The following is a 27762-nucleotide window of genomic DNA, read 5'->3' as shown; positions in this document are numbered from 1 at the left end:
CCACACGGGGCGTACAATCCATCGCGGCAAAGCCGGCATTAGCTGGCGCTGCAGTGCGGATTCCTGGGACGCAGCATGTCAATTCTTTTTTTTTTCTGTTTCGGCCTCACTCCTCTCTATGGGAGAGCCGGCCGCAACGGAAAAGCATGCGTCGAAGCCACTCCAAAACTCGCGGCTAAGTGCCGCAGGTTTTAAAGCTGCACTTATCCAGCACAAATCTCACAGTAAAACTTTGAGTTTTCCGTGGCAAATCCCTGTGTGAACCCAGCCTTAGAAGAAAGAAGATTTCATCACCAACACAGAAGGGGGTTGTTTACTGTAAGAGCAGTGAGACTGCAAAACTCTCTGCCTGAGGACGTGGTGATGGCAAAATCCATAGAGGAGTTTAAGAGGAAACTGGACATCTTTTTAGAGCGCTATGATATTACAGCATATAGACATCAAATAGTCAGAAGGGTTGCTGATCAGGGAATCTTCTGACTGATAGACTTGGAGTCAGGAAGGAATCTTCCCTGAAGAGTGTTGATCCTGGAATTATTCTGACTGCCATTATGTAGTTGGGAAAGAATTGTTCCTCCAGGGTAGGGTAAATTGACTTCTGCCTCATTTTTTTTTGTTTTTGCCTTCCTCTGGATCAACATGGGGGCGGAAACAGGCTGAACTAGATGGACATTTGTCATTTTTTAGCCTAGCATACTATGTTACTATGTAATGTAATAACTAACAAAAGTGCAAATCACTTTAATTTACATAAATTACACTTTTGTCCTGAAAGTCCCTCTAAAATTCTGGCTACTAGGGTTCTTACATCCTTTTAATTTGCTGTCCATTGCCTGTTGTCAGATGAAGGCCAACACTAGTAACAGAGCTAACAAGATGGAACACAATAAGTATGGTATAAGATACTTTGTCAAATGCCTTACTAAAGTCAAGATATACTATATCTACTGCATTTCCCTGATGAACCCAGTCAGGGATACTATCTTAGAAGGAAATTAGATTCATCTGACATGACTTGTTTGTTACAAACCCATGCTAGCTCTGGTTAATTACTCCATTTTCATCCAAGTACTTGCATACATGCTGTTTAATAATTTGTTCAAAGATCTTTCCCGGCATAGAAGTCAGGCTCACAGGCCTGTAATTTCCTGGATCCACCTTCTTCCCTTTTTTGAAGCTAGGGACAACATTTGCCCCTTTCCAATCTTCTGGGACTTCTCCTGTTCTCCAGGAATTTTCAAAAATTATGGCGAGTGGTTCAGTAATTATCTCTGCTGCTTCCTTTAGTATCCTAGTATGTAATTCATCTGGACCTTGAGACTTGAATTCATTTAAGTTATCTAAATGTTCCCTCACCATCTCTCTGCTTACAGATAGCCTGCATTCTTTTATTCGTCCAAAAACACAGGGAAGATCAGTTAATGTTCCATTTACTTTCTGAGAGAAAACAGATACAAAATAGGAATTTAGAAGTTCGGCCTTCTCAACATCATTCTTAACCAATTCACCATTTTCATCTTGTAAGCATCCTATAGCATCTTTGTCTTTTCTTTTGCTTTTGACATACCCCCAAATCCTTTTTTATTGCTTTTGGCCTCTGTTGCAAGCCTCAATTCATTATTAGCTTTATCTTTTCTGAAACTTGCCCTACAGTTTCTGCAGACCGCATTATATTCTTCTTTTGATATTTCCCCCTCTTTCCATTTGATAAACATATTTTTCTTTCTTTTTAACATGTGTGCAAGTTCTGCATTCATCCATCCTGGTTTCTTTAAATGCTTCACATTCTTCCTTCTTTTAGGGATTGTTAATGATTGTGTTTTGAGAATCTCATGTCGTAATATTTCCCAACCTTTTTGGGCATTTCTGTCCTTAAGAACATCCAGCCATTGGATCCTTCCTAGCCTCTTTCTGCGTTCATTGAAATCTGCCTTTCTGAAATCCAACCTTGAGATCTGAGTTTTCTGAGGTCTTCCTTCCCTTTTTATCTAAAATTCAAGGATAGCATGATCACTGCCTCCTAAGGTCCCAGCTACCCTTACTTCCTCAACCATTTACTCCCTGTTGGTAAGAGTTAGGTCCAAGATAGCAGATCCCGTTGCTTTCTCTTCGACCTTTTGGAAGATAAAGTTGTCCGCAAGAGCAGATAAGAATTTGTTGGAGCCATCATTTTTACCTGAGAGAGATTCCCAACAAATGTCTGGATAGTTAAAATCTCCTATGATCACTATGTCATGCTTTTTGGAGAGCTTCGCCAGCTGATATAGAAAGAGTTCATCAATATCTTCTGCTTGTCCAGGTGGCCTATAGTAAATGTCTACAATGGTGTCCTTTCTGTTGTTCTCTCCTTGTATTCTTACCCAAACAGTTTCTACAGAACTCCCATGCTCTGAAGCTTGAATCTCTGTGGAGATTAATGTTTTCTTAACATACAATGCAATACCTCCTCCCTTTTTTTTGGTCTGTTTCTTATAAATATGTTGTATTCTTTAAGCCTTGTATTCCAATCATGTGTATCATTCCACCAAGTTTTCGTGATGCCTATGACATCATATTTCTCTTCCTGTGTTAGGAGCTCCAATTCTCCTTGTTTGTTTCCCATGCTCTGTGCATTTGTATAAAAACATTTTAGTTTGTGATCGGTGTCTCTTGCTCCTCTACTTACCTTCTGAATTTTTTGTCTTTGTTCTTTCTTTCCACTTCTAATAGCAAGGATCTCAAATGTATTAATTAGCTGTATATTTTTACCTGGCTTTTCACTTCCCTTCCCATATTGTTCTAGTTTAAAGCTCTTCTAATGAGTAAAGCAAGGCGCCCACCAAAAATGTGCTTACCTCCTTTTCTAAGGTGCAACCCATCTCTAGCAAGCAGTCCATTATATAGGTAATTCACTCCATGGTCTAGGAATCCAAATCTTTGCTGATGGCACCATCGACGTAGCCAGTTGTTTACCTCTAGAATCCTGTTCCATCTTCTTATTCCATGACCATCCACTGGGAGGATGGATGAGAAGACCACCTGTGCTCCTAGTTCCTTCACCTTCCTTCCGAGGTCTAGAAAGTCTCTGCAGATTGTTGCAAGGTCCTTTTTTGCAGTGTCATTTGTCCCTACATGTATTAGTAGGAATGGGTGGTGTTTTGTAGGACTAAAGAGTCTTGACAGCCTATCAGACACATCTTTGATTTGTGCACCTGGAAGACAGCACACCTCTCGTGAGGATATGTCAGATCTACAGACAGCGGCCTCTGTTCCTCTCAACAGGGAATTCCCTGCAACCACCACTCTCCTCTTCTTCTTCACAACAGCACTTCTTTTTCTCCATTCAAGAGAACTCTGTGCACTTGCTACACAGTTCTTTGTGGGTAGAGTAATTTATCGCGGTACATCTTTCTCCTCTGCTTTGTTTTCTGTGGGTAAAGTCATTTCTTGCTGTACCTCTTTCTCCTCTGCTCCACTCTTTGTGGGTGGAGTCATTTCTTGTTGTACCTCTTTGTCCTTCAGCTCAGGAACCAGTACCAGCTCCCCCTGCGTGAGAACCTCGTACCGAAATCCTCATCTTCCTTAATACTTTTCAATGTAGCTATTCTCTCCTGAAGACTACGCACCTTTTCCTCCAGTTTTTTTTTACACAAGTTTGCACTTCTGGCAGGTGAAAATTAGCTTTTCCTCTAGTAGGTCTGTAAACATATAGCATATGTTGCAGCTCACCAAATGGCTCCTCTCCTTTTCCATGTTGTTAGTTGATGTCCACTTCCAAACTTCTAAAAGTCAAGAATTGTAGTGAAGATATATAATCGGAAAAATACCACTAAGTGTACAATCTCTGTCCTCCAAGCAGCTAGACCCAGACTAGCTGATATATCCGGCTTTGCCTGAGTTCATTTGGTACAGGTGTTTATCTGTCATTCGCACAGTAAATTTTATGAAGTCATGGTTACTTCAGAGGAATACAATATGTATACACATAGAGGAGCATTAGATTCTCCTTAGACTGCATGTACCGATGTGCCTCTGCAGAATGTGCCACCCCTCCCACTGTCCTCACTTTTTAATCTTAAAGGCAACACCCCTTTTTCTTCAAATTTAAGACCAGACTGGAGGTTGCAGCTCCTTCTAAGCCTTAAAGGCCTGCTCCATCCCTGCAGTCCATGGCCACTTCCTTATGTACTTAACAGCCTTCCATTATACACATATAGGTCAGTTATATTCTCCTCAGTATATAAACATAGTGGTGAGGTAGATTTTTCTCAGCATACAAATTATTTCCCTCGGCTTTTTGGTTTCTGACAAAAGAACTATGGCAGATTTATCCAGTTTTTCACCCTTAAAATTGAATATTGAAGTTGCAACCCTTTTACTTTTACTATTAGGATGTAAAGAATGGTCATGGCAAATTTCATGCCTGTGCATGTCAGATATGTGTTATAAGTTACATAACATAGGGGGTCACTTACTTTTGCACTTCGCATTGACATAAAGAATGGTCGTACAGAATTTCAAGTTTGTATGGGAACGGGAAGTTAGAGAATTAGTGCGCTTTCACATAACAGTTTTTGTGTTCAGTTTTTTGTGAGCCAAAACCAGGAGTGAAAACAAAGTACGAATGGAAAAATTTGCATGTCTCCTGTATTTTGGACCGACTCCTGGTATTGGCTCACAAAAAACTGAACATAAGAACTGTCATGTGAAAGCGCCCTTAGTGGCGAGTCAGTCAGTGAGTCAGTCAGTTAGTGAGTGAATGAATGAGTCAGTGAGGGCTTTCGCCTTTATATGTATAGATATCATAGCAGCAATTTCATCCACTAGTTCAAACAGAACCGAGGATTACAGATATATTTTGCAGAGGGGAAAACTGATGAAAAATGCAGAAGAGGTCCGAGGTGTGGCGTATTGCCTCCAAATTCACGGACTTTGCTCTGCCAAAATTGCCCGCATTCTTCCTCCTGCATCTCAGTGACATCCCGGAGTATACCTACAGGCGCTCGCTGGTGAGACACCTGGTAAACGCAGCAAGGGCTTGCGTCCCCAAACTTTGGAGACAAACACTACCGCCCTTTATTTCATTGTGGTTTCATCTTATATGTGAGATCAGAGAGATGGAAGAGCTCAGAGCATCACTCAAAGACGCTCATGAAAAATTTGCCAAAACGTGGCATCATTGGCTGGAGTTCCAAAACTCTGATGAATATAAGAATCTCTCTGGACAGAATGCTAGGTAGCTTTTCCAACAGGGGTTTTCAGCCACTTATTAAATCCCCCACTTCTACGCCTTATATGTCTTCCCTTACAGAACATAGGGACCTGTATTTGTTCCCCCCCCCCCATTTTTTTTGTCTTATCTGTCTTTGTCTTCTTGCTTTTCCCTCCCCCTCAAACCTTCTATGTTACCTTTCCCTACCCTTGCTGCAAGTTAAGGTACATATGGTCAGCACCTACCTGGTCCCATATTGTGACTGACATTTTGGAATGTTAAGATGTATGTACACATATATTTTGCTTTTGTATTTGGTAAATGTTGAATTGCAGTTTTATATGGAAAACTTATAAATAAAGAATAAATAAAAAAAAGAAAGAAAAATGCAGAAGAGATTCATAATGGCCAGAAACAGTGTTATTTCTCATTTACAAATACATGGCAGCTTATTTAAAATATATCACCAGTAAAGGACTTCGTGTTTAAATCATTGTTTAGACTAATCAGTTGATATTAATAAATGCAGGCATATAGCAGTTTCATAGGTGTAGTTTTGACCTTCACTACAGGAGAATAGAATAAACTAAATGGACTCAAGTCTTTGTAAACTATGTAACTATATGTATCAAAGCGAACCGTGCAAAGAATGCTGAAATAACAATGGGGAGGGATATCCTTTAAAATGAACACTATTGTAAGTGAGGAAGAGTAAAGTGTATTAACTGTATACTGGTGTCAAATAGACTCGTATATAATATAGACATGACTGCCATCACATCTCGTCAGATTAATACAAAGCTTTGGTTTTGCCTACTATATGCTTTTTGTTCCATCATCAATTTTATAACAATCTCTTTAATATATTTCCTGATAATATAATGCATCCAAATAATACTCTTCATTATAATAGTTAAAAAACAGATCCACTACAAAAGCTGAACGTTTTCTCCAACAAGCTACTTATTAACAGACATAGTTGACATCCTTGTTCAGTAGCAACAGAAACAGAATGAAAGCAGAATAAATGGCAGGTCCCAAAAGGATTGCAGTTCAACCGTGTGCAGACAGAACGCGGTGCGAAGAAGTGCTTTCATTGACTATTAGTTTCCTGACAGGAAGATCTAACATCTGTACAGATAAAAATAAAGTTGCTGCTAAGTAGAAAGGAAGGCGATGGTATGTACTCAATAGATGAATGAATGTTGGGGACATGAAAGTATGAAAGGCATGATGAAGAATAAATGTATTTAGTCGCTAAGGTACAATGTATTGGTTTCTTTCATAAAACCAGATAAAAAGGAATAATTGGGATAAATGTAAATATTTTAAAGGGGGTTTCCAGGGAAAATAGTATCTATGACGTGTTAATTACAATTTTAAGTCTTTGACGGGAATGTACTGAATATGTCATTTGATCGATCGTGACGTTTGAACCATCATTGTTCTGGCCAGAGAGACAAGTAAATACATTTGTGTCTGAGCAAATCAAATCTGCATATCAAAACAGGAGAAGTCAACATGATGGAGTTTTAAGATATGTCTTATCTTGGGTAGAAAGTCATATTTATTTCTGGGAAGCGGTATTTTAAGTTTGCATATAGACAAAGAGGAGTCAACAATGTGCGGCTGTATATACTTATATTAAGTGTGTATAGAATATGCACATTAAGAGCATGCAATATATGTTTGTCTCCACTGCTAGCACCTTTCTGTTTAGAAGACTTTGGAACTCAGACGTGGTCAGAATTATATAAAAAGTTTCACATTTCTCAAGCCCCCTCTGGAAGTGAGGGGAAGCTGTTGTGAGACGGACAGAAGAAGTGTTTTAACTGTTGGTCTCCTGGAGAAGGTACTCTGTCTTAGCACCGCTTGGCTTTCCTGATTGCTGGTTCGGATGAGTCGACTTCCCAGTGATGTTCCTGGTAACATGTCAGCTGTAATCTCTTAGCTAATAATGTGATATAAGATGTAACCCTCATACTTAGCTAATGATGTGATGCAATCTTGATACTTTTTGATGTGATGTAAGCTTCAACCTTTATCCTTTCTATATAGATATAATAATTTAGAAAAGGATAGCTATTCACCGCTATGCTCAATTAACACTTAATTTGAATAAATTATTATTGTTAAACCCTCCATATTGTCGTACTCTCTATAAAGCTTAATCTAAACCTTAAGGCTGCTCTCACAAATGCGTTCACAAAATGCCATGTCTGAAACCACGGTATTTTACAGCAATTTCATGCTGCATTTTTTACCATATGTCACAGCGTCTGACAGCATTTTTAGCACACCAGATCATTGTTATGGGTGATGAGGTGCATTAAAAAGTGCTAAAATGGGGTGTGGCCTGCAAGAGGAGCTTAATAGCTGCTTTTTAGCTCAGCTCCCTCCCTAACCTGAGCAGCAACCCAGGGTACAGCCGAATAGAGCTTTTCCTAATCCTGGGGGATACCTTTCACTTCCATCATGCCCAAATGGGTGAAAAAGGCTTTCCCTGAGAAGCCTATAGACTTTTATGCTGCACTATGAGGAGAAGAGGAGACCAAAGATGGCCAACCCGATCCCCCTGCTCCACGTATAGGGTGGAGCCTGCAGATACTTTCTCTGCCTGCAGGACGAGCGATGGAGCTCGTCAGCAGCCATGGACGGAGGACACTCAGACACTCAGCAGGTTGGAGCAGTTTCCCTACTGCTGCTTCCCGTGCTGTACTCGTCTCAGACAGCGCGGATGGTTGCTCAGACCGAGCACCTGGTGCCCCGCTGGAGCTTCAAACTGACAGGCTCTACACATGTCTGCTCCCTTACTATCCGCCCTGCAAAATAAACAGCAGCAGTGCCTACAGAAACCAGGCAGCCGGCTTTCCTACCAGCATGTCTGGCTGCCCTTCTAATGACTTCCCAATTGATATGGTGCCTGAGAGAAGAGGAGAGAGTCAGGACACAGGCTATGCACAACAAGCTACAAGGGATAGCGCTTCTCCATCATCCTCTCAAACTATGTGAACCCTCAATGGCAACACTAGTGAACCTTAGCTATTGATACCCCTGCACCTCTGGGGAATAGAAAATGCTAAGATCTGTCTAAGGCCTCATGTCCAGGCAGTTGCTCCCTGCCATCGGAACCTGCCATACCCACCTCTGAGAAATTTTGTACAAAATCCCCAATAAATGCAAGGAAATTCAATGATTAATTATTAATCTCCAGCCCCATCCATACTGTGGAGATAAAAAGATTCTGCCAAATAAAGAGACTCTCTCATTGAATAACACTGTCTCACATAGTCGAGAAACATCACCAACATGCAATAAAAGGTACACACCACCACGCCATTTACCGTAGAAGCGACAGAGGTTTCCAAATCAAACACCGCCAGCCTGCTGAAGTAACGAGCTCACTTCTACTTCTCTCAACCTGATACCTTGGACAAGCTATCTCTAGAAGACATACCTACTAACAACCAAGCAGCCTCCGAAATGTTCCAAAAGGAAGCAATAATTGTGCTACACATAAAGATACAAAAAGATATCGCTGATGGTCTTGCGAATATGAATGCATTAGTGGAGGCATTGGGAGAATGTGTAAACCACATGAAGCGGTAAAATTCGAGCATTCACATCAGCCCACAACTCACTAGTGGACTCCCATAACAACTCAGAGGAAGAAGATGAAATCCTAAGAAACAAATTGGCAGATATTGAGAAGCAGAACTGCAGAAACAATGTCAAAGAGCCCTAAACTTACTGCCCTCCAACCCTCAAAATACTATCGCCAAAATCCATTTTTTCCACATCAAAGAGCAACTTACGCAGGACTGAAGACAAATGTTATCCATATCAGCCCCATTCCAAAACATTATACTCTTTACCGACCTCTTCCAAACTACGATAGCAGCAAAAAAAAAAAAAGCTGGCACCCATAACCTCGGCCTTGAGAAACCACAATATATGGTACAAATGGTGCTTTCCAACCAAAGTCCTCGTCTCAAGAAAAGGAAAAACCCACACTTTTGCCATGTTCGACAAAGGGCTGGAACTGCTGGGGATGTGGGACATCCGCCTCACTCCGAAATTTGGCCTCACTGAGCTGATCCTTTCTGCCATAGCCACTTTCTATAATTCCCAATTGGCTTAATTTCTATCAAATAGCAAACTCTCTAAGATTAACTGATTTGCAGACAACTTAATACTTACTCTAACAGAACCAAAAGCATCTCTCCCCCATGTGTTCTCTACCTTTTAGAAATTCGGAGCTATCTCTTACTACAAAGTAACCTCTAACAAGTCACAAATGATGAGTATTAACTTATCAAACACAAACGAAATTTCTTTACAAACTGACTTCCCATTTCAATGGTGTCCTTCAGCCCTACCCTATCTAGGTATAATATTAAAGGGGTTGTCTCACGCCGAAACGGGTTTTTTTTTTATTCAATAGGCCCCCCGTTCGGCGCGAGACAAACCCAAGGGATGGGTTAAAAAAAAAAAAAAGTTTATTACTTACCCGAATCCCCACGCTGCGGCGACTTCTTTCTTCCTTTACCAAGATGGCCGCCGGGATCTTCACCCACGATGCACCGCGGGTCTTCTCCCATGGTGCACCGTGGGCTCTGTGCGGTCCATTGCCGATTCCAGCCTCCTGATTGGCTGGAATCGGCACACGTGACGGGGCGGAGCTACGAGGACCAGCTCTCCGGCACGAGCGGCCCCATTCACCAGGGAGAAGACCGGACTGCGCAAGCGCGTCTAAAAACGCCAGAAGACAGCGAATTTAGACGGATCCATGGCAATGGGGACGCTAGCAACGGAGCAGGTAAGTGAATAACTTCTGTATGGCTCATAATTAATGCACGATGTATATTACATTAAGTGCATTAATATGGCCATACAGAAGTGCTGAACCCCACTTGATTTAACGAGACAACCCCTTTAACCCCTTCAACCTACAAACATCCAGCAGTAAACTTCCCTTCATTAAAAATGAAACTACAAAAGGAACTAGACTGCTTAGCTAGGTTTGAGCCTAGCTGGATGGGAATAGTAATCCTATACAAAATGCTCATTCTTCCCTGTATTCTAAATCTCCTTCAGAACTTTCCCTGTGACCATTCCTTCTGATTCCACCTTCTCGGCGCTCCACCAACAAATGGACAACTTTATATGGTGGGGAGCGAAAAATGTGGCCTTTTCTATTATGATTAGACCCTTAAAATTTGGAAGCATAGGGCTACTGATCTTCGCAACCACCACAAAGCCTTTCTGACTGACCAAAGTAGGCACTGGTGCCGCACAGAACCAAACAATACTTTGGCCCCTATTGCGCCATCTCTGGCCGGTGTTTTCAATTCGAGAGTATATCTATTAGCAAATTCGGTGGAACCCCAGAAACCCTCACTGAGCCTCCAGTAGTGCGTACTACTCTCCAAGTGTGGATATCAATGTAATCTAGGAAGAATTTGGATCCAAATATGACAACAAAAATTTTTGCTTCCACTACTTAGCTTGAAATATCTAATACCTAATCTTTTCTTAAATAAATGGCCATAAAGTGCAACTATGTCCATATCAGATCTCTATCAGGGGAATGACATCCTCTCCTTTCCCCTAGATACAGGAAAAGTACGAAATTTCATCCTCGTAATAGTATACGTTTCTATGTATACGTAACTACCGAGGCACCCACACAACCTTTTCCTCATCACAGCCAAACCCTCTAAATGACTTTCTAAATACAAACATTATATTACAGAAGAAACTTTAAAAAAACATCTACAATTACCTATATGACATTTCTCCCCTTTGTTGGAGAGGGTGTGGAGGTGTAGTCTCTCTACTCCACATACTTTGGACTTGTCCTCAGATATCTCCTTACTGGGACCAGGTCTCACAGTTTATCGCCACGTTACAACCTTCTATTGTAAAAGTAGAACCAGAGGCGGCCCTACTCTTCATTGGCTTTAAGAATTCAAATTGTAGATCCTAACTGGGACATAACTATCCAACTATCTAATTCTTTAAAGCCTAATCAGGAGAATTCCCAACTATTACATTTCCTACTAACTGGGCTCCTTCACAATGGAAAAATTGTCTACGCCTGTGAGCTACCCCTGAGGTTATCACACTTTTCCCTTACCCCTTCCTGGTTCTCTTCCTTTCTTTGCACCCCTAACCTCCTGTGAAGTTGTTAAAATGCATATGATGTATATGGATGGATGTTAATTAGAGATGAGCGAGCACCAAAATGCTCGGGTGCTCGTTACTCGGGACGAAATTATCGCGATGCTCGAGGGTTCGTTTCGAGTAACGAACCCCATTGAAGTCAATGGGCGACCGGAGCATTTTTGTATTTCACCGATGCTCGCTAAGGTTTCCTTGTGTGAAAATCTGGGCAATTCAAGAAAGTGATGGGAACGACACAGCAACGGATAGGGCAGGCGAGGGGCTACATGTTGGGCTGCATCTCAAGTTCACAGGTCCCACTATTAAGCCACAATAGCGGCAAGAGTGGGCCCCCCCCTCCCAAAAACTTTTACTTCTGAAAAGCCCTCATTAGCATGGCATACCTTAGCTAAGCACCACACTACCTCCAACAAAGCACAATCACTGCCTGCATGACACTCCACTGCCACTTCTCCTGTGTTACATGCTGCCCAACCTCCCCCCCTCCCCCCCACAGCGCACACCAAATTGTCCCTGCGCAGCCTTCAGCTGCCCTAATGCCTCACCACCCTCATGTCTATTTAGAAGTGCGTCTGCCATGAAGAGGAACCGCAGGCACACACTGCAGAGGTTGGCACGGCTAGGCAGCGACCCTCTTTAAAAGGGGCGGGGCGATAGCCCACAATGCTGTACAGAAGCAATGAGAAATAGAATCCTGTGCCACCGCCATCAGGAGCTGCACACGTGGGCATAGCAATGGGGAACCTATGTGTCACACACTATTCATTCTGTCAAGGTGTCTCTGCATGCCCCAGTCAGACTGGGGTTCTTTACAAGTGGACACAGATGCATTTATAATTCCCTGTGGACCCACAGCATGGGTGGGTGCCAGGAAGCCACCGGTGGTACATAGAAATATCCCATTGCATTGCCCAACACAGCTGAGGTAGTAATGTCGTGCTTAATGCAGGTGGGCTTCGGCCCACACTGCATGCCCCAGTCTGACTGGGGTTCTTTTCAAGTGTACAGATGTAGTAAAAACTCCGTGTGCACCTACAGCATGGGTGGCTCCCTGGAACCCACCGGCGGTACATAGAAATATCCCATTGCATTGCCCAACACAGCTGAGGTAGTAATGTCGTGCTTAATGCAGGTGGGCTTCGGCCCACACTGCATGCCCCAGTCTGACTGGGGTTCTTTTCAAGTGTACAGATGTAGTAAAAACTCCGTGTGCACCAACAGCATGGGTGGGTGCCAGGAAGCCACCGGCGGTACATAGAAATATCCCATTGCATTGCCCAACACAGCTGAGGTAGTAATGTCGTGCTTAATGCAGGTGGGCTTCGGCCCACACTGCATGCCCCAGTCAGACTGGGGTTCTTTTCAAGTGTACAGATGTAGTAAAAACTCAGTGTGCACCTACAGCATGGGTGGGTGCCAGGAAGCCACCGGCGGTACATAGAAATATCCCATTGCATTGCCCAACACAGCTGAGGTAGTAATGTCGTGCTTAATGCAGGTGGGCTAAAAATTTATTTGATTACACTGTAGGCGAGGGCCCACAAAAATTGCTGTATCAACAGTACTAATGTACCTGAAAAAAATTGACCATGGCCAACCAAGAGGGCAGGTGAAACCCATTAATCGCTTTGGTTAATGTGGCTTAAGTGGTAACTAGGCCTGGAGGCAGCCCAGTTTAACGAAAAATTGGTTTAAGTTAAAGTTCCAACGCTTTTCAGAGCATTGAAACATCTAAAAATTGTTTAGAAAAATTATGAGTGAGCCTTGTGGCCCTAAGAAAAATTGCCCGTTCAGCGTGATTACGTGAGGTTTCAGGAGGAGGAGCAGGAGGAGGAGGAGGAATATTAGACACAGATTGATGAAGCAGAAATGTCCCCGTTTTGGATGGTGAGAGAGAACGTAGCTTCCATCCGCGGGTGCAGCCTACGTATTGCTTACGTATCGCTGCTGTCCGCTGGTGGAGAAGAGAAGTCTGGGGAAATCCAGGCTTTGTTCATCTTGATGAGTGTTAGCCTCTCGGCACTGTCGGTTGACAGGCGGGTACGCTTATCTGTGATGATTCCCCCAGCCGCACTAAACACCCTCTCCGACAAGACGCTAGCCGCAGGACAAGCAAGCACCTCCAGGGCATACAGTGCTAGTTCAGGCCACGTGTCCAGCTTCGACACCCAGTAGTTGTAGGGGGCAGAGGCGTCACCGAGGATGGTCGTGCGATTGGCTACGTACTCCCTCACCATCCTTTTACAGTGCTCCCGCCGACTCAGCCTTGACTGGGGAGCGGTGACACAGTCTTGCTGGGGAGCCATAAAGCTGGCCAGGCCCTTAAAGACTGTTGCACTGTCTGGGCTGTACATGCTGCTCGATCTACGCACCTCCCCTGCTACATGGCCCTCGGAACTGCGCCTTCTGCCACTAGCGCTGTCGGATGGGAATTTTACCATCAGCTTGTCCGCCAGGGTCCTGTGGTATAGCAACACTCTCGAACCCCTTTCCTCTTCGGGAATGAGACTGGGAAGGTTCTCCTTATAGCGTGGGTCGAGCAGTGTGTACACCCAGTAATCCGTAGTGGCCAGAATGCGTTGAATGCGAGGGTCACGAGAAAGGCATCCTAACATGAAGTCAGCCATGTGTGCCAGGGTACCTGTACGCAACACATGGCTGTCCGCACTAGGAAGATCACTTTCAGGATCCTCCTCCTCCTCCTCCTCCTCCTCCTCAGGCCATACACGCTGAAATGATGACAGGCAAGCAGCATGGGTACCGTCAGCAGTGGGCCAAGCTGTCTCTTCCCCCTCCTCCTCATCCTCCTCATCCTCCTCCTCCTCCTCCGGAACACGCTGAGATATAGACAGGAGGGTGCTCTGACTATCCAGCGACATACTGTCTTCCCCCGGCTCTGTTTCCGAGCGCAAAGCGGCTGCCTTTATGGTTTACAGGGAACTTCTCAAGATGCATAGCAGAGGAATGGTGACGCTAATGATTGCAGCATCGCCGCTTACCACCTGTGTAGACTGATCAAAGTTTCGAAGGACCTGGCAGATGTCTGCCAACCAGGCCCACTCTTCTGAAAAGAATTGAGGAGGCTGACTCCCACTGCGCCGCCCATGTTGGAGTTGGTATTCCACTATAGCTCTACGCAGCTCATAGAGCCTAGCCAACATGTGGAGCGTAGAGTTCCACCGTGTGGGCACGTCGCACAGCAGTCGGTGCACTGGCAGATTAAAGCGATGTTGCAGGGTGCGCAGGGTGGCAGCGTTCGTGTGGGACTTGCGGAAATGTGCGCAGAGCCGGCGCACCTTTACGAGCAGGTCTGACAAGCGTGGGTAGCTTTTCAGAAAGCGCTGAACCACCAAATTAAAGACATGGGCCAGGCATGGCACGTGCGTGAGGCTGCCGAGCTGCAGAGCCGCCACCAGGTTACGGCCGTTGTCACACACGACCATGCCCGGTTGGAGGCTCAGCGGCGCAAGCCAACGGTCGGTCTGCTCTGTCAGACCCTGCAGCAGTTCGTGGGCCGTGTGCCTCCTATCTCCTAAGCTGAGTAGTTTCAGCACGGCCTGCTGACGCTTGCCCACCGCTGTGCTGCCACGCCGCGCGACACCGACTGCTGGCGACGTCCTGCTGCTGCTGACACATCTAGATTGCGAGACAGAGGTTGAGGAGGAGGAGGAGGAGGAGGGTGCTTTAGTGGAAGAAGCATACACCGCCGCAGATACCACCACCGAGCTGGGGCCCGCAATTCTGGGGGTGGGTAGGACGTGAGCGGTCCCAGGCTCTGACTCTGTCCCAGCCTCCACTAAATTCACCCAATGTGCCGTCAGGGAGATGTAGTGGCCCTGCCCGCCTGTGCTTGTCCACGTGTCCGTAGTTAAGTGGACCTTGCCACTAACCGCATTGGTGAGGGCGCGTACAATGTTGCGGGAGACGTGGTCGTGCAGGGCTGGGACGGCACATCGGGAAAAGTAGTGGCGACTGGGAACAGAGTAGCGCGGGGCCGCCGCCGCCATCATAGCTTTGAAGGACTCCGTTTCCACAACCCTATACGGCAGCATCTCAAGGCTGATAAATTTGGCTATGTGGACGGTTAACGATTGAGCGTGCGGGTGCGTGGTGGCGTACTTGCGCTTGCGCTCCAACACTTGCGCTAGCGATGGCTGGACTGTGCGGTGCGAGACATTGGTGGATGGGACCGAGGACAGCGGAGGTGAGGCTGTGGGTGCAGGCCATGAGACGGTTGTGCCTGTGTCCTGAGAGGGAGGTTGGATCTCAGTGGCAGGTTGGGGCACAGGGGGAGAGGCAGCGGTGCAAACCGGAGGCGGTGAACGGCCTTCGTCCCACCTTGTGGGGTGCTTGGCCATCATATGTCTGCGCATGCTGGTGGTGGTGAGGCTGTTGGTGTTGGCTCCCCGGCTGATCTTAGCGCGACAAAGGTTGCACACCACTGTTCGTCGGTCGTCAGGCGTCTCTGTGAAAAACTGCCAGACCTTAGAGCACCTCGGCCTCTGCAGGGTGGCATGGCGCGAGGGTGTGCTTTGGGAAACACTTGGTGGATTATTCGGTCTGGCCCTGCCTCTACCCCTGGCCACCGCACTGCCTCTTGCAACCTGCCCTGCTGATGCCCTTGCCTCCCCCTCTGAAGACCTGTCTTGAGTAGGCGTTGCACACCAGGTGGGGTCAGTCACCTCATCGTCCTGCTGCTCTTCCTCCGAATCCTCTGTGCGCTGCTCCCTTGGACTTACTGCCCTTACTACTACCTCACTGCAAGACAACTGTGTCTCATCGTCATCGTCCTCCTCACCCACAGAAAGTTCTTGAGACAGTTGGCGGAAGTCCCCAGCCTCTTCCCCCGGACCCCGGGAACTTTCGAATGGTTGGGCATCAGTGACGATAAACTCCTCTGGTGGGAGAGGAACCACTGCTGCCCAATCTAAGCAGGGGCCCGAGAACAGTTCCTGGGAGTGTTCCCGCTCCTGAGCAGGTGTCATTGTAGTGGAGTGAGGAGGCTGGGAGGAAGGAGGAGCAGCAGACAGAGGATTCGGATTTGCAGCACTGGACGGCGCAGAACTGTGGGTGGATGATAGCTTGCTCGAAGCACTTTCTGCCATCCAGGACAGGACCTGCTCACACTGCTCATTTTCTAATAAAGGTCTCCCGTGTGGACCCATTAATTGGGCGATGAATGTGGGGACGCCAGAAACGTGCCTCTCTCCTAATCGCGCAGCAGTCGGCTGCAACACACCTGGATCAGGAGCTCGGCCTGTGCCCACACCCTCACTTGGCCCTCCGCGTCCTCGGCCACGTCCACGTCCACGTCCTCTAGGCTTACCCCTACCCCTCAGCATGCTGTATTACCAGTGATTTGATTTCCCAGGCAGGAAATAAATTGGCGCAAGCCTGCAGGCCAAATATAATGTTTTCGCTTTTTTGCAAAGGGAAGACCCCACTGCGTATATTCAATGAACAAGAAGTTTAATATCTGTGGTGTGGCCCTCAAAAAGTGTCACACAACTATAGTGTAGCAGAGTTATTAACTCTAGCAGAGCAGGTATTTGCCAGTCAGGAAAGACAATGGCGCTAGGCTGCAGTAAAGCGTAGCTGGTTGCGTCTGATTTTTGTACGTTGTACACGCAGCACACACGTACACGGAGACCTTAGGACTGACACAGGCAGGCAAAATATAATTTTTTTCCTTTTTAGCTTAGGGAAGACCCCACTGCGTATATTCAATGAACAAGAAGTTTAATATCTGTGGTGTGGCCCTCAAAAAGTGTCACACAACTATAGTGTAGCAGAGTTATTAACTCTAGCAGAGCATGTATTTGCCAGTCAGGAAAGACAATGGCGCTAGGCTGCAGTAAAGCGTAGCTGGTTGCGTCTGATTTTTGTACGTTGTACACGCAGCACACACGTACACGGAGACCTTAGGACTGACACAGGCAGGCAAAATATAATTTTTTTCCTTTTTAGCAAAGGGAAGACCCCACTGCGTGTATTCAATGAATAATAAATGTCTTCTGGCCCTGCCTACACAATTCTATCCCTGTAGTATTAATGCCGGGTGCAATGGTCTGCACAGCCGGTTTTGAGAAGAAAAAAAAATATGCAACACTGCTAACAGCAGCCTGGACAGTACTGCACACGGATAGAAGTGGCCCTAGAAAGGACCGTTGGGGTTCTTGAAGCCTACACTCACTGCTAACACTCTCCCTGCCTAACCACCACTTCTGTCCCTATTGCAGTGCGCAATGCTCTGCAGATCCAATTTTGGACAAAAAAAATAAAAAATACTGTGCTAACACAGTACTGCACACTATTAGATGTGGCCCTGAGAAGGGCCGTTGGGGTTCTTGAAGCCTACACTGACTCCTAACGCTCTCCCTACAGCAGCACCAGCAGCAGCACTTTCCCTCAGCTAAGTCACAAGGCATCTGTGGCGAGCCGCGGGAGGGGCCGATTTTTATACTCGGGTGACATCTGATCGCCCCAGCCACTCACAGCAGGGGGGTGGTATAGGGCTTGAACGTCACAGGGGGAAGTTGTAATGCCTTCCCTGTCTTTCAATTGGCCAGAAAAGCGCGCTAACGTCTCAGAGAGGAAACTGAAAGTAACCAGAACACCGCATGGTGTTCGTTACGAGTAACGAGCATCCCGAACACCCTAATATTCGCACGAATATCAAGCTCGGACGAGTACGTTCGCTCATCTCTAATGTTAATCAATACACACTTGCATTAATTTTTGCTTTGCATACTCCGGAAATACCAATGAAAATCTAATGTTAAAAAAAAGAAGTGGTAAAATTAGCAAAAATAGAGCAGACAGCGCCCAAAAATTGCGGCGTTAGAAACGCAGTGTTTGAGAGTTGGTCTACGAAGCGCCATTTAAATCAATGGGAGCATGGTACCACAGTAAAAAGCGAGATTAAATGGGTTCTGCAAAATAAAAATTTATGGCGGGGTATGGTGACAAGGACACTGCGGGTTGGGTGTCTGTCGTGAGTCTAGGGAGGGATGCCCCCTAGATGCTCTGTTAGAAGCCAGATATTTGAAGAAATTCGGTTGTCCAGAGTCTACATGAAAGTGAGTAATCCCCAAATTGTCACACCGCATTGCCAATTTTGATTTTAATTTAACCGTTTTTTGCAGTCATCATAATTTTTGTCCGCTTTACATTCAGGTAGAGGAACATTTTTAATCTTACATATTAGCTAATTCAGACCAGCTTCTGGTTCTATGAAATGAAAAGCACAGCAAAAAAAACCAAGAACTTCTCGTAATAATTAATCATTGGAAAACAAAGGAAATAAGAATGCTGCATAACTTTTTAATATACAGTAATTAAGCTTTATTTACATAGAAGTTGAACACCAACTTTAACCACCATCTTCTTAAGGCAGATAGTAATAAATGTGCTGTTTATTAGGCAGTTTATATTTTTGCTCAGCTGTTTTCAGGATGTGCAGGGATTATGAATTATACTTTAAGCTGTTCATAAATCCACTGCTGGGGAAGAATGAATTATGTAGACGCTCTCTGTCTTCACCTGGCATGATGCAGCTAAAATTACCTGCATGCATGACATTAACTCAAAGTATAACGTATCTTAAATAAACATTCTGCACTTCACGGGATATTTTTTCAATGAATTCGGATATTAGCCTAAAAAGACAAAAGTGGATCATCTATCTATGTATGTAATTGGAATTAGTATAATGGGGTCCATTTGGCTTCTGCTCAGCTACCCAGCATTTTACCGTAAGAAGAAGTGCTGCATGCCACGCTATTTCTTCCTGGATCTTGTGCCGGATCTACAATGGAGCCTCAGAACAGGGGTCCCAGTGCAGATGTTAGCTGGCCTTAGATTAAGTCCACTTAGCATACTTAACCCTTTCCAATCCAATTTGTATCCTGGTTTTCCTAGGGGGCTTACTCTTTTTCTGCCATTATACAACAACGCTATATGCTAGCTAAAGCCAGTACTGCATGAGGTGACACGCTGGATAGGCTCCAACAGCAGAGAGGCTGGCAATATACAGTAAGAGAACCCCGATGGATGTCTTCCAACATTGCAGCTGTACAGCCTTAACCCTTTCCAATCCAATTTGTATCCTGGTTTTTGTAGGGAGCTTACTCTTTTTCTGCTGTTATACAATGGCGCTATATGCTGGCTAAAGCCACTACTGCATGAGGTGACACATTGGATAGGCTCCAACAGCAGAGAGGCTGGCAATATACAGTAAGAGAACGGACGTCTTCCAACATTGCAGCTGTACAGCCTTAAATCATAATGTCTTAAAACGTCAGACAGTGGTTTGAAAAGGGTTAAATCATAATGTCTTCAGAGATCAGACAGTAGATTGGAAGGGGTTAACATGTATTTTTAATTGTTCCACAGGGATGTAGTAAGACTTGTAATGGGTCCCAACTGCAACATGACCATGTTTAGCATTAATTTCAGGACATGAAAATATTCTAAATATTTTGCTTTTCCTAATGCGAAGAGATAAGGTACCCCATGCTGTCACAGTATAATACACACCACCCGGGGCGCAACTAGGGGAGGACTGGGGAAATACACTAAAAAAAACCTACACACATACTCACCTCTGTTGCTGCTTTCAGGCCCTGGCTTCTGCAGTCTGCACCATTTTAATCCCTTCCATGAGAGTAGACACTATAAGGAAGGCTTTCCAGTTTGTGATGTGGAACAAAGAAGGCTCCAAGGCCAATCAGGACTTGTCCAATTCCCAACAGCACCGATGTATAATTTGGTCAATTAAGAAGGTGTCTTAGTAGTGTCGGAAGTTGGGGATTCCCATTCCCCCCAGGTGTAAGGGTCTAGTTATGATGGAGAAAGCTGCTGTAGGTCTAGCATTGCACCAAATAAATTTATTCTTTTGTTGGTGGAGAGAAGTGAGTATGTGGTCTGATGTATGGATGGGGATGGTTCTAAGGTATTATAAAAGCCAGGGGAGGATGAGCATCTTCTAAAGAGTTATTCTCCCAATCCAACTGTGCTCATTAGTGGCCAGCCTTTCTAACTCCTTTTTTAGATCAGTCTGCAGTGACGTGAAGTTTAACGTCACCATATCAACTAGCGAGGAAGTCAAGTGAATACCCAAGTAAGGTAGTGAGGAGGAACTCCACTGAACCAGTCCTATTGAATGCCCTAACGAATGCCTTCTCTGCATCTAGTGAAAGGAGCACAGAAGGAGTCTGTTTAGCCTCCACCCCCGTAACGATGTTCAAGAGGCGTCTTTTGTTGTCAGGAGCCTGTCGGCCTCTTATGAAGCCCACCTGGTAGTTTTTGATTAATTTAGGGAGAATGGGAAAAAGTCTGTGATTATTTAACATATAGTTTGATGTCTGAATTTGAGACGGAAGTTACATGGGGAGCCCAGAGATTTACCCTCCTTCAGGAATGTTATAATTGTTGCTTTGAGGTTTTCGGGGGGAAGGTAACCCGAATGCATTGTCTGATGGAAGAAGTTTTGAATGTGCAGGAGTAGAATATGTTGAAAGGTCTTAAAGGGGTTGTCCTGCGAAAGCAAGTGGGGTTATACACTTCTGTATGGCCATATTAATGCACTTTGTAATGTACATTGTGCATTAATTATGAGCCATACAGAAGTTATTCACTTACCTGCTCCGTTGCTAACGTCCTCGTCTCCATGGTGCCATCTAATTTCAGCGTCTAATCGCCCGATTAGACGCGCTTGCGCAGTCCGGTCTTCTCCCTGGTGAATGGGGCCGCTCGTGCCGGAGAGCTGGTCCTCGTAGCTCCGCCCCGTCACGTGTGCCGATTCCAGCCAATCAGGAGGCTGGAATCGGCAATGGACTGCACAGAGCCCACGGTGCACCATGGGAGAAGACCCGCGGTGCATCGTGGGTGAAGATCCCGGCGGCCATCTTGCTAAGGTAAGGAAGAAGTCGCCGCAGCGCGGGGATTCGGGTAAGTACTAAACTTTTTTTTTTTTAACACATGCATTGGGTTTGTCTCGCGCCGAACAGGGGGCCTATTGAAAAAAAAAAAAACCTGTTTCGGCGCGGGACAACCCCTTTAAGATATTCATTTAAAAACCTGTTCATAATAAAAAGATATTCATTTAAAAATGTGCTTTTTGTACTAAATTTTCTGTCGAAACTCAATAAAAATCTATTGTTTCAAAAAATAAAAACCTGTCTGGACCTGGAGCTTTGCCTCGTTTTAAAGATTTAATGGTTAGTTCTATCTCGTGGCCTGAGATGGAAGTGTTAGGACCTTGGAGTTGGGACGAGGTGAGATGCAGGAGGGAGATTGACATAAAAAAAAATTCAAAAAATGAGGTGTTCATTAGGCTGTGGAGTATCGCTATCATTTGAGAGGTTATACAACTTGTGGTAATATTTACTGAATTCATCCACGATACCTTGAGGACTGCAGATGTTTTCCTGGCAGAGAAGAAAAGGAATTTTAGCTTTAGCCCGGACCCCTTTGATTCTGATGGCCATGAGTTTACTATCTTTGTTATAACAGTTGTAATATGACATTTTCAGTTTTTTGATGTATTTCTCGTGGTCTAAAGCTCGATGTACTTGTAAATCTGATTGTTCCTCTTTCAAACAGGCCAGGTTTGCTGGTGAGTGATTGGCCTTGTGGATTGTAGCTAAATTTGTAATCTTAGATAGTTTCTCTAGCATAGGGGTGTTATTTTGCTGCTAAAACGTTGCAGCTTGCTGAATGAGTTGGCCTCTAACGAAGGCCTTGTGAGCGTTCTATAATAGAGATTGATTATCAGTGGAGGAGGCGTTGGTGGAATTCTGATAGGCGTTCCTCGGTGTATGTTACATTATTTTTTAGGGACATAACGTATGTGTTGTCTTTCCAAATTAAGGTGTTAGGGGGATTGTGAGACCATTGGCAGTAACCACTTAGAGGAGAGGAACATACCTATACGGGTGTAAGTAGTGTGGCGATGAGAGAAAAATGTGTAATCTTTCACTATCACATGTTTTCAGCGCCAGATATCATGTATGTCCTCACGCACCGACCAGTCGGTGAGGTGAGGGGGTGGTGGGTGTTTATTGCTCCTGGATATTGAATGTAGTGATGGGTCATGGATTATGTTAAAATTGCTGCAAATTATGTTTCCCTGACGTTGAGTGAGAGATTTTTTAAAGAATGTAGTTGAGGAAGGAGACTAGTGAAGTGTTGGAGGCATAAACTTTGACTATGGTGTAAAAAGAGTTGTTGATACTGCATACTAGTGCTGAAAACTGCCCCCTACAGTCAAATATTGCCTGTAGATGTTGAAAGGTAACTGTGTTCTTGATGGTCACAAACACTCCTGCTTTTTTATTTTTGCCATTGGAATAAAATATGTGTGGGAAGTCTTTGTGCTTCGGGTAATATCTAAGGTTGAAATAGGACTTGGTATGTTGTGGCATCAGGATGTAGGTGGGTCTCTGTAGGTGATCCTGATAGGTGAGGGTCAAAGTGCAAGGGGTATTTAGGAAGATATTTGGGAGAATTATCATAGTGTCCAAGAACAAGAATATAACAGTGCAGTGTGTCAAACTGCGCAAACTTGGGGAGAGTTTGCAGAAAATCCGAGACTAAACTTAAACTGTATAAATCCATGTCTATGAGGTTTAGGGTGTGTTGCTGACTTTTTGGGGGTGAAGAAGATTTGTCCCTGGTCCGAGCTTGGGGAGGCGATGATGGGAGGGGTATACCCCACGATTTCAACAGCTCTTGACCTTTTTCGAGTGTTGCAAAAATATACATGCTCCCATTTCTTGACACCATTACTTTTTCCTCACTAAAATTGTTGCTTGCGATAAATTGATGAAGAGCTAGATAGTCTGATACGAGATGGGAAAGAGGGATAATTTTCTAGATGCTTGAATTAGTTGCTCTTTAATGTAGAAAAAGTGAATCCTCGCTAATCCTCGGTGAATCCTCGAAAAAGTGATGTCCCAAGTTTTCGAAGTGGGAATAATGGCTGCTCTTGGAAGTCTGTGAGCCCAGTCAATAGTTAGGTCAAGAGAGCTGCAATGTGGGAGAATAGTAGGGATCAATTTCTGAATAAAAGGGGTCAGCTACGCAGGAGAAGTTGATTCAGAGATGCCCCAAACTTTTATATTGCTCCTATGATTTCGATCCTCTAAATCGGCCATTATTTCTGAAGCATAGCTATCAGATAAGAACTATTAGGGGTTAATCCAGGGATTAGTCTGATTGCCATTAGGGAGTCAGGAAGGAATTTTCCCCCAAATGGGCTAATTGGCTCCTGCCTCTTGGTTTTTTTTTGTCCTCCTTTGGATCAACAACATAGGAGGATAAACAAGCTGAACTAGATGGACATGGTCTTCATTCAGCCTTACATACTGTGTTACTATGTCTTCTAAGGCATTGTGGAAGTCCACCAGGGAATTGTGAGTAAAGGAAAAATCACCCATTTTTTGTTCAATGTGGTCAACCCTGTTTCCTAGATCTTCTACAGAAGCATTAATGCCTTCTAGACCCTTTGAGATGTCCTTTTTGATGGGAGCTGTGAAGCGTCATCATGGCTTCCTTTTTAAAATGTCTCTCAGGTGGCCTGGTCTTTGGCAGGTATGTCTCTTAAAGACAATTCTTCTTCGGTAGCATGGTCTGAGGATTGGAATCAGGCTCTTTGTTTTAATGAACTTGACATAATAGAATCGGTATCTTAAAGGTTAACATGCTGTCTGCATCTGGCTCTGCATAGGCCTACGGTATTTACACTTAATGATTATCACTCAGAATTTGTTCAAGCAACCGAAAATGAGAGATAATCGTTACATGTAAACATGGGCATTGTGCACTTTTCGTTTGAATTATGATTTTAAGGGGAACTTAAAATCCATCATTCAGCTACTGACAGGTAAAGCAAACACATTTATCTGTCAGTAGACTGCACTCTGTTATCTCCTCGGGAGTCGGCAGATAACATTGTAATCTGTAGGTAGCCATGAGCAGAACAATACAGCTGTGTGCACAACTGGGCGTGGGATTAATCACATGCTGGGCTCTGCAAACAGCTCCTGGAGGCGCTTTTAAATGAAAATAAAGATGATAAAGTGTTAATGGCCATTAGTGGCCATAACACTTTATGCAAAAAGATCGCTAAAACTTTCAATCTTTCAGTCGTTTGAAAGATTATCTTTGCGTGTAAATGGCCCTTATGTTTGAAAGACTGCAACCTCCTTTTGTGAGAGGTGTTGAAGGATGAGATAGAAGGCATTTGCTGACCTTTATTGCCCTCTGAGGGCGCTGTCGAGGGTCCTGTGGAGAAGGATGAGTGCAGAGAAGTATTGTTCTCTGTGTCTGGTGCAGACTGCAAGATGCCCGCAGCAAGGAGTGTGGCACTGATCCGGAAGAGCTCCCTCCTGGAGACTCCGAGGAAGGATTGTTCAGAGTGATTCCCTGCTGTTCCTCCCGCAGCACCAGAGAATCGGAGCTAGGGGGAAAGGGACTATCTGCTTCTTCCCTGCTGCTTCTCTGTGTCGGTCGATCCAGGGAGGATTCAGCATAGCGGGGCTGCAGGCGCTGATTCTAATTTATTTATTTTTTTCAAAATGTGTAAAACCAGTAATTGGTTGTCATACACCATGGATGAGTAAAGAGCTACAAAACATTTATGAGAGAACGGCTGCAGGCTGAGGCGCTATTGATGGGTCAATCCATACAATTCACATAGTTTAAAAAAATCAATCCCATCAATCTCCTTGCTGATTACTGGTGACAGGCTGAAGAGAGGTGATTAAGTTAGGCAGACAGAATCCTTATAACGAAGGCAGGAAATTTGATTTCCAATTCACTGAGTTCCCACCAAGCAGGCTGGAAGAGAAATTGTCCACTGCAAACTGGGATAAATGTTAGAAATTCATGATGGACCTTGATGTGAGATGTAAGTATCACTATCAATAGCTAGAACTGGTACAAGGCAAATATTACATAATATAGAGCTGTAGCAAGGCTTTCCTTGAATTGGGATCAGGGGAATAATCCTTCACAGTGCCATGTATTATTCCATAACTCATTTGCATGCTTTTTCCCAGGGAGCATTGCATGGCCTATGTAAGACTCCCTGCACCATTGTGGTGTTCCCCTCCTATGGTGCTCTCCACAAGGAGTGACAATACACCCCTTCCAATCTTTCACCTAGTCAACCAGAATCTTACTGTACGTTGATGATGGCTAATAACTAGAGATGAGCGAGTATACTCGCTAAGGCACATTAATCGAGCGAGTAGTGCCTTAGCCGAGTATCTCCCCGCTCGTCTCTAAAGCTTCGGGGGGCGGGGAGCGGCGGGGGAGAACAGAGGGGAGATCTCTCCCTCTCTCCCCCCTGCTCCCCGCCGCAACTCACCTGTCACTGGCGCGGGCCCTCGACTCTTTAGAGACAAGCGGGGAGATACTTGGCTAAGGCACTACTCGCTCGAGTAATGTGCCTTAGCGAGTATACTCGATCATCTCTACTAATAACTCCAAAACAGCTGTATGTTCATGGATATTCTGGTTTGGCTTACATCCCTAGTTATATTGCACTGTCTGTTTTTTGGATATTGACTCAAAATGTAACAACACTTAAATTAGCTTTACAGTAAAGCCATGATCACATTACTAATGTATGCTTAGCGTGTATGCCAGGAAAAGGTCCCATTATACATATTAAGAGTATCCACAGTGTCGTGTCACTGCCAGCACACCTTTACTGCAATTGGTTCTGTCCTGACTAGTTAGAGTTAATAAATCCCTGCTGCTATTAGCTGAGATAGTGGCGGGTGATTGACAGCTCTATTGGCCAACCAGTTGGTTCATTAATTATGTCAGCTGCTGTGCTGTCTGTGTTGATTGACAGCTCTGACAGCCAATCAGCCTCTCCCTTTTACCTATATAATCTGTCTGGAAGTGTCTCTTATATTTCTGGTCTAATCAGCACCCTCAGTTTACCTGCCTGGTGTCTGGTTTCTGGTTAGTTCCCGTGTTCCTGTTTGTTTTGTATTCTGTATATTCTCATATTTTATTTGTTGTCAGTTACTGTTGTCCCCAGTTGCTGAACGCTGCTTCCCCTCTGACGCTGTACCTGGCGTAGTGCTAGTTGTGAGGTCGTCCCTTTCGGGACGGGTGCCCCGCTTTGAAGTGGATTCCGTCTGAAGGGTTCAGAGTGCCTCAGTCTGACCAGTACCCCTCTGTGTGGTCTGCTCCTACATCTAAGCCATCTTAGTAACAAGCATACACTCCTGTCCTGACTGCTCCGGTACCATTTCACCCCATGGTTTTGTCAGCAGTTCAGGACAAATGTGACACATAGGGCTACATTCACCTTTCACCTGACAGAGGCCAAAAGTGTGTACTATAAGCCCTGTTGGGCAGATATATATTGGTACACTGCAAAATCGTACACAAAGGCATATAATAAAATATATCTTTTTACAATGTAACCCTATGGATAACATATCTGACTATACAGTGGGATATATTACAGTCTCTGGTTGTAGGTACATGCTTATAGCTTTTCTTGCTATACACAAATATACCTACATATATATACATAATGTACATACATACAGATAGGTAACATAGAATGTAAGGCCTGAAAAAAAATATATGTCCAACCAGTTCAGCCTATTCCCCCCCAATGTTGATCCAGAGGAAGGCAAAAAAAACAATGAGGTAGAAGCCAATTTTTCGCATTTAAGGGAACAAATTCCTTCCTGACTCCAAAAGGAGGCATAGCACTTGCATATTACACAGTGCATTCTGGATTATGTTTTGTATTGTCTACAAACTCCCTCCCTCCCCTGTCCATACCAACTAGGAGCTCTGAACCCTCACCTGAGTCTATTGTACATTGTCACCACCAGGAAGCTAGGGGTTTGACAGGGCTTGAATGGAGGAGCACCCCTAGCTCCCAATTGGGTGACTTCTGTAAGGTCCTAGCAGCAGTGTCTGTATAGATTGTTGCCTGGCCGAGAGGGTTAGGGTTAAAGTTCATGTTAGGCGTAAGCTGTAGATACTTGCATATTACAGGGGTAACATGAAAGCATTTACAGTTAATTATGTAAGCTTAAACTCACCCTAACCCTAACCCTCCAGGCCAGGCAACAATCTATACAGATGCTGCTGCTAGGAGTTTCCCCAAAGCAGCTGTCCCCCTAGTATCTCCCCTGGGCAACTGGTAGCCGACACCTCCACGCTGCAGCAATCCTCCTGCACTGAGGCAGTGCCTTAGCTCCCTCACTGCTCCAGCTGTGTTTGCGCCGCTGCCACTATGTCTCCTGCTGGCGCCACATTCGCTCTGAGCTTTGCCGCTGCACTTGGGGGATTACGGACCACTGTGCCTCCCCTGCTGTTGCAGGGTGTGCATCCTCTGCAGT

Source organism: Eleutherodactylus coqui, chromosome 12 (genome assembly GCF_035609145.1).
Source record: "Eleutherodactylus coqui strain aEleCoq1 chromosome 12, aEleCoq1.hap1, whole genome shotgun sequence".
Taxonomy (NCBI): domain Eukaryota; kingdom Metazoa; phylum Chordata; class Amphibia; order Anura; family Eleutherodactylidae; genus Eleutherodactylus; species Eleutherodactylus coqui.
This window is presented reverse-complemented; position numbering follows the sequence as displayed.